General features: G+C 41.3%; 2 long non-coding RNA genes across 2 annotated transcripts; both read left to right on the top strand.

Moving 5' to 3' along the window:
* Positions 1-493: 493 nt before the first annotated feature.
* LOC117051624 lies at positions 494-3,063 on the top strand. The gene is made up of 3 exons (XR_004427197.1): positions 494-637; positions 1,349-1,366; positions 3,046-3,063. It is a non-coding gene; the product is annotated as an uncharacterized LOC117051624 (long non-coding RNA).
* Positions 3,064-4,640: 1,577 nt separating this feature from the next.
* LOC117051623 lies at positions 4,641-7,937 on the top strand. Its single transcript, XR_004427196.1, has 3 exons — positions 4,641-4,674; positions 6,228-6,260; positions 7,917-7,937. It is a non-coding gene; the product is annotated as an uncharacterized LOC117051623 (long non-coding RNA).
* The last annotated feature ends 334 nt before the right edge of the window (positions 7,938-8,271 follow it).

Below are 8,271 nucleotides of genomic sequence, written 5' to 3'. Positions count from 1 at the left end.
GATGAGATGGTTGGACAGTGTTCTTGAAGCTACTAACATGAGTTTGGCCAAACTGCAAGGGCAGTGAAGGATAGGCGTGCCTGGCGTGCTCTGGTCCATGGGGTCACGAAGATTCGGACACGACTGAACGACTGAACAACAACAACAACATCAGACTTCAAAGTTCTGCATGCTGTTACGGTGACGCTTAGGTTTACACCTGATAAATGACCTTGTATACAGCCTACTTTCTCCCTTGTATACTCACAGCAGTACCATGGCTGCAATCCTTGAGGGTAGTTAAAACACACACACACAAACACCCTCCAACACACAAAGATAGATGAAATGTGGCTGTGGCTTTAACAGAAGGAGTAGGTTGCCCTGGATTAGCATTCTAAGAGGGGAAAGATCATTAACAATAGGTGCAAAATTCAAACCAGTGAAAACTGTAGAAGTTGGCAGGTCAGTAGGACGTCCAGGCAATGATGCCTTCTAAACATTGAAAAAATCTGACATAAACAAGACTTATATAGAACAGGCAGCAAGTCCACATTTGCCAGTGTGAAATAATCAAAATGTTCACTATATTTATCATGTTCATAAAATATGGACTAACTTATTTCTTTATCTTCTTCAGGGCCTTACTGGCGGAAATGTGAGTATTGGAAATCCACTATGTAATGCCTTAATGATCCACAATATCCTTCACTGGGGGAGGGGCTTGTGTTTCCTGCAAGATTTTGCTGAATAGTTCATTGACGTGTCCCTCAATATTGGCTGAGCAGGTCCCTGCCACAATACTGCTGTGTGATTGAAATGGCTAAGGCATGCATGACATGGCCCTTATACTTGCAAAAACAAATACGTAAACAAAAGTATTTTGTGAAGTCATATTACATTATACAAAAGCAAAAGCAAAGCCTGTTAGGTATCTTACTTTTGATCACCTAGTTAGTGGGTCCTGGGTGTAAAAAAAGGTTGAGGATACCTGATCTCGATTATCAATGCCAATGCAGCACTTTCCTGATTATGACCATTCACTGCACAAACTACACAAATACTTCTTATGCCAGAAGTTTCCCTGATTTTCTATTCTCCCACAAAGATATTTAAGGGCATTAAACTACGGAAACATTGCTTTAAAGAGATGTTGATTGTCTAAAAGTCTAGATTATCAATGCCAATGCAGCACTTTCCTGATTATGGCCTTTCACAGCATAAACCACACAATTCCTTCTGGGAAAGAGTTGTTTATGCCAGAAGTGCCTGATTTACTATACTCCCACAAAGGGCATTAAAACTCAGCAAACATTGCTTAAAAGAGATGTTGATTGTCTAAAAGTTGATTTCCTCCTTTCTGTTTCAGGATGGTGGTTTACTAGGCGTGAGTATTGCATATTACTTTTAAATGGAACATCATTAATTATCATTGTGGGTGAACAGGGGAGGAGGGGCATAGCCATCCTCTGCATACCATGATCAGACTTCTTGTTATTCAAGAGAGTCTGAATTATATCTCAGATGTTGTCAGGGAAGTGCCACCTGGCCCACTGAGGGGAACAGTGGGTCCGTCAGCAAACAGAGAGCCCCAACGCCAATTCAGCAGCAGCACCTCTTTCAACAGGGAAAGCCGCCACACCTCCAGTGGGGAGGAGAGCGAAGGAACCAGCCAGGCGGGAGAGGGCTTAGGGATGCCATTGAGAGCCCAAGCGCCTCTCCTAGCCTGGAGCCACAAGCAGGAAAACTGGTGGGGAGAGGGCTTGGGGATGTTGCTGAGACCCTGTGCTTACCTCGCCCGGCTGGTCAGGAGGGAGGCACGCCATTTCCGGCACCCCAGTTGCACAGAGGGGTGAAACGCAAGGAGGGTAGGAGGAGACTTGGGATGCTGAAGTTATTATGCTGGGGGAGAAGCTGGAAGGGGCCACTCCCGGATTCTGCCAGTGATTGAGGCAGACATGCTTTTTGTTCCTCTGCACTGTAAATAGTTTGCACAATAAAACTGCAAAAGACTGTTTGGGCTCCTGCTCCATTACTCGTGAAGCACCTTCATGCGAACCTTACAGATGTAATCTGCCTGTATGGTCACAGATGGAAGTTTGACATTGGCTTCAAATTTTTGCATGCAGTTACAGTGATGTCTAGGTTTACTCCAGATGAAGTATCAAATGGGCCACAGAGAATAACAGATTGTACCATCTGGGCTTCTGCAGTGGTCTCTCCAGAAACAGGCCACCATTTGAAGAGTTCCAATTCCAGGCAATGATGCTGTGTAAATAGTTAAGAGATTCAATGTAGGGATGACATATACAGAACAGACAGTAAAGCCCTATTACTTTACACACACACACACACACACACACACACACACACAAAACCCCCCTATTATGTATGTTATATTTGGTCACCTAGTTAAGAAGTGTCCCTCGGTTCCTAGATGTGTTTTGCATGTGACTGAAGAGATCCACCGAGCCATACTATGGCTCCATTGAACTCAAGTGTAGTTAATTGCCGTGTGAATAGTAGAAATCTAGCCTCTCCAGACAGACTTTGATGTGTTCAACTATTCATAAGTTGTGTCAGAGACATGCTGGAGAGTTTTAAATATGATTGTATTATGTCCAGATGATTTTCCATATCCTCACAAATATATTTCGATAAGATAGTTGTCTTTACACAAATGAACAGAGTATTGGAAACAAGCAAGACCAATTGAAGCTTTTAATTAAGGATGGAAAAAATGACCTAGTAGGCAGTACTAAACCCTGGTAGGATAAGGCCCATGACTGGAATGTAGGAACTGAGTGGTATATCCTGTTTAAAAGGAATAGACCAAACAGGAATGGAGAAGGAGTAGCATTATATGTAAAGGATTTGTACACTTTTGAAGAAATCCATGACCTGAAGCATGGAAAGCAGACTGAGAGGATATGGGTAAAATTGTAGGAGAGTGAAACAACAGTGACCTTACTGTGGGGGTCCACCTTTACCAGTGAGAAATAATCAAAATGTTCACTATATATATATCATTCTTGATGGGATAATTGCTTTCTTTATCTTTTTTAGAACCTTCTTGGAGGTGTACAGGTAATGCCTTAATGATCCACAACATCCTTCACTTGGGGGGGGGGCTTGTCTTTACTGCAAGATTTTGCAAATCATTTCATTGAAGTTTTCCCCAGCGATACCTTCTTATGTTGATGAGTTAAATAGTAAATTCATGCTGATTGAAAGAGAAAAGTGGCTGTTGTGATTTAATAGTGCACAACTATTCATATGTGCTCTCAGGAGCTTTGTTCCCCTTAATTCTTGAAAGCAATAGATATATTAGTGTTGGAAAACTTGTCCAGTTTTGCTTCTTTATGTCCGAAATGATGTTTTCACAAAACACACAGTTTTGTATTTTAGGGTGTGCCTGGACTTTCTGTAATTGTTTTGTATTACTTTTCTTGGACATTAATTAACTGTAGGGAGATCTGAAAGAGGTGTGGTGGCACAGTGGTGGTGGCCCCCCATGCCTGCGCCTCTTTCACTGGCTTGGGCTGTCCCCTTTTTTTGCTCTTTAAGATATGGCAACCCCAATTCTAAATACATTCCTTTAGTCTTAAATAGCACACTTCCCCATATACCTCATAGGTTACCATTTCTGTACATGAGATCAAAGAGAGACTTAAAGAAGCTTTTATGACTTCCGATATATATAAAGGTGACTGGGCTTACAGATATTTTTTTTAATTTTTTGTTAGGACTCAGGCTTAAAGTCTTGGGAAATGTTAACGATTGTAATGGGAATGCAAGGATTCCCCTAGTGCTCGGTCATTATGGTTGGTTGTGTTGTGTTAGGAGGTATGAAATACAGACCAGTTCCAATTTCAGCATAGTGACAGATAGGCTACTTTAAGTAGCAAGGTGACACTCCTGTGGACACGGGCTTTGCTGCTCATGGAAGCAGGGATGCAAGGCATGATGCGTCACATATGGGAGGTTCTGGCACTGTAAGCCCATAGCTGCCACCTCTCCCTACCCCTTTCCTTGTCCTGGCACGCACAATGTTGCTGCCATTTAGAGGAAGCCTCTTCACCGCCATCACCTCATGCACAGTTGCTGGGTTTGGCCAAGTGACATGGGGAAAGGGGGCCACTTTCACTGGGCCTACAATGTGGGGAACAGAACAGCCCTTATTGCCTGTAATCCTTGACTGTAGCTGAAACACACACAAACAGACACAAAAACAGAGACAGATTAAATGTGTCTGTGGCTTTAACAAAAGGAGCAATTTTGGCCTGGAGTTGCATCTGTTGGTCTCAGGAGCTTTGTTCCCCTAGATATAGTAGTGTTGGGAAGCTCTTCATTTTAGAAGTATGAAAATGTAGTTCAGGACTCTAATCTTTGCAACTACTTTTTTAAAAAAGCAAATATATAATATTTTATATGTTAATGAGGTTGTACTGTCAGAAATCTGTGTCCCTTATTTCCTAGAGGTGTCGCACAGAAGTGGCTGTTGTGATTTAATTGTGCACAACTATTCACAAATGCTCTCAGGAGCTATGTTCCCCTTAATTCTGGAGAGCCATAGATATATTAGTGTTGGGAAGTTTGTCCAGTTTTGCTTCTTTATGTCCCAAATGATGTTTTCACATAACTTACTTTTTTCTGTTTTAGAACTTGCCTGTCCCAACTGACAGCCTTTTACAGGTAGGTTCTCTATATTAATAACCTTTGGGCAATGATTATCCATGTGCTTTACAAGCACATTAAGATTTGTGCTTTAAAAGAACTTGGAATGTCTTTTAAATATATGGTGTAGATGTGATCCAATACCGTATTTTCTGTGTTATGGCTACAGACCCTCCAAGTGTAACTATTTTCCTGGGATGTCCCTGATTTACAGAAGCCATGCCGGTTTCTGGTTTTATCCCGCAATGTCCTGCTTTTCTTTAGGACATCCTTATTTTCATTGGACCAGTGTTGGAGGGTGTGGAGATATCCGACCCCGAACCGTCTGAAGGCAATCCTGTAGAGAGTTTTCCCCCTCAATGTTCCATGTTTTCTTACACTTTAATATACAGTGGTACCTTGCAGGACGAATGCCTCGCACAACGAAAAACTTGCTAGATGAAAGGGTTTTGCGATTTTTTAGGTGACTCGCAAGACGAATCTTTCTATGGTCGTGCTTCGCAAGACGAAAATTTCAATGCATTCCTATGGGAATTAAATTTCAATGCATTCCTATGGGAAACCGTGCTTCACAAGACGAATTTTTCGCAATACGAAACGACTCGCGGAACAAATTAATTTCGTTTTGCGAGGCACCACTGTAACTTGGAAGCCGCCCAGAATGGCTGGGCAACCCAGTACGATGTGTGGGGGTATAAATAGTAAATTTATCATTATGGAACGAGACATCCTTATTTTCATTGAGGAAACGTTGGGGAGTATGTGGCTGTTGCCTGAAAGAACTGTGCAAGCACTCCTATGCAGGGTTCTGCCTGACCTATGCTGGCCTGATTATAGTTCGATTAGGATACTATGATTATCTACTGAGGAAACACATTGCTTTGCAGAGTGATTGCCTCCTGTTCCCATTTACATTAACATCTGAGGAACTCAGCTCTTATGCTATATATTTAGAAACTGGTTTATGTTTTCATTGTACATTTTATTATATTTTGTATATTTTTATGATAACACTGTATGCCACACTGGGTACTTTTACTAAAAGAAGGGAGATGTGTGTTTTTGTGTGTGTTCATTTATTAATTATACTGATTATGTTATACTGATTATGTTAAAATGGATTCTTGCTTTCTATTTTGGAATGGCCTGCCAGTGTCTGTATTAGACATTACTTATCTTTAGGCTTATTTAACCTTAGTGATATCCGAAAAGTTTTTCCCCCCTTTTTTAACTAGAAAAGAAAAAGACCACTGACTGGCTCTTCATTTTAGAAGTATGAAAATGTGGTTCAGGACTCTAATCTTTGCAACTATTTTTAAAAAGCAAATATATAATATTTTTTATGTTAATTGGGGTTGTACAGTCAGAAAGTGTCCCTTATTTCCTAGAGGTGTCGCACAGATGTGGCTGTTGTGATTTAATTGTGCACAACTATTCACAAATGCTCTCAGGAGCTATGTTCCCCTTAATTCTGGAGAGCCATAGATATATTAGTGTTGGGAAGTTTGTCCAGTTTTGCTTCTTTATGTCCCAAATGATGTTTTCACATAACTTACTTTTTTCTGTTTTAGAACTTGCCTGTCCCAACTGACAGCCTTTTACAGGTAGGTTCTCTATATTAATAACCTTTGGGCAATGATTATCCATGTGCTTTACAAGCATATTAAGTCTTGTGCTTTAAAAGCACTTGGGATGTCTTTTAAATATATGGTGTAGATGTGATCCAATACCATATTTTCTGTATTATGGCTACAGACCCTCCAAGTGTAACTAGTTTCCTGGGACGTCCCTGATTTAGAGAAGCCATGCCGGTTTCTGGTTTTATCCTGCAATGTCCCGCTTTTCTTTAGGACATCCTTATTTTCATTGGACCAATGTTGGAGGGTGTGGAGATATCCGACCCCGAGCCGTCTGAAGGCAATCCTGTAGGGAGATTTTTTCTTAATGTTCCATGTTTTCTTACATTTTAATATAAGTTGGAAGCTGCCCAGAATGGCTGGGCAACCCAGTACGATGTGTGGGGTAGGTAAAGGGACCCCTGACCATCAGGTCCAGTCGTGTCCGACTCTGGGGTTGCGGCGCTCATCTCGCTCTATAGGCCGAGGGAGCCGGCGTTTGTCCGCAGACAGCTTCCGGGTCATGTGGCCAGCATGACAAAGCCGCTTCTGGTGAACCAGAGCAGCGCACGGAAACGCCGTTTACCTTCCCGCCGGAGCGGTCCCTATTTATCTACTTGCACTTTGACGTGCTTTCGAACTGCTAGGTGGGCAGGAGCTGGGACCGAGCAACGGGAGCTCACCCCGTGGCAGGGATTCGAACCGCCGACCTTCTGATCAGCTAGCCCTAGACTCTGTGGTTTAACCCACAGCGCCACCTGGGTCCCGTGTGGGGTATAAATAGTAAAATTATCATTATGGAATGAGACATCCTTATTTTCATTGAAGAAACGTGGGGGGGGGGGTATGTGGCTATTGCCTGAAAGAACTATGCAAGCACTCCTGTGCAGGGTTCTGCCTGACCTATGCTGGCCTGATTGCAGTTCGATTAGGATACTGTGATTATCTACTGAGGAAACACATTGCTTTGCAGAGTGATTGCCTCCTGTTCCCATTTACATTAACAGCTGAGCAACTGAGCCCTTATGCTATATATTTAGAAACTGGTTTTGTTTTCATTGTACATTTTATTATATTTTGCATATTTTTATGATAACACTGTATGCCACACTGGGTACTTTTACTAAAAGGGAGATGTGTATTTTTGTGTGTGTGTTTATTTATTAATTATACTGATTATGTTAAAATGGATTCTTGCTTTCTATTTTAGAATGGCCTGCCAGTGTCTGTATTAGACATTACTTATCTTTAGGCTTATTTAACCTTAGTGATATCCGAAAATTTTCTTTTTCCTTTTTTAACTAGAAAAGAAAAAGACCACTGACTGGCTCTTGATTTTAGAAGTATGAAAATGTGGTTCAGGACTCTAATCTTTGCAACTACTTTTTTTAAAAAGCAAATATATAATATTTTATGTGTTAATTGAGGTTGTACAGTCAGAAAGTGTCCCTTATTTCCTAGAGGTGTCACACAGAAGAGGCTGTTGTGATTTAATTGTGCACAACTATTCACAAATGCTCTCAGGAGCTATGTTCCCCTTAATTCTGGAGAGCCATAGATATATTAGTGTTGGGAAGTTTGTCCAGTTTTGCTTCTTTATGTCCCAAATGATGTTTTCACATAACTTACTGTTTTCTGTTTTAGAACTTGCCTGTCCCAACTAACGGACTTGTACAGGTAGGTTCTCTATATTAATAACCTTTGAGCAATGATTATCCATGTGCTTTACAAGCACATTAAGACTTGTGCTTTAAAAGCTCTTGGAATGTCTTTTAAATATATGGTGTAGATGTGATCCAATACCATATTTTCTGTGTTATGGCTACAGACCCTCCAAGTGTAACTATTTTCCAGGGACGACCCTGATTTAGAGAAGCCATGCCGATTTCTGATTTTATCCTGGAATGTCCTGCTTTTCTTTAGGACATCCTTATTTTCATTGGACAAATGTTGGAGGGTATGGAGTTTTCTGACCCCTGAGCCATCTGAAGGCAATCCT

The sequence above is a fragment of the Lacerta agilis genome, chromosome 8, assembly GCF_009819535.1.
Source record: "Lacerta agilis isolate rLacAgi1 chromosome 8, rLacAgi1.pri, whole genome shotgun sequence".
In the NCBI taxonomy this organism is placed as follows: Eukaryota; Metazoa; Chordata; class Lepidosauria; order Squamata; family Lacertidae; genus Lacerta; species Lacerta agilis.
Note: the sequence above shows the minus strand (reverse complement) of the source record. Positions and strands in the feature narration are given on the sequence as shown.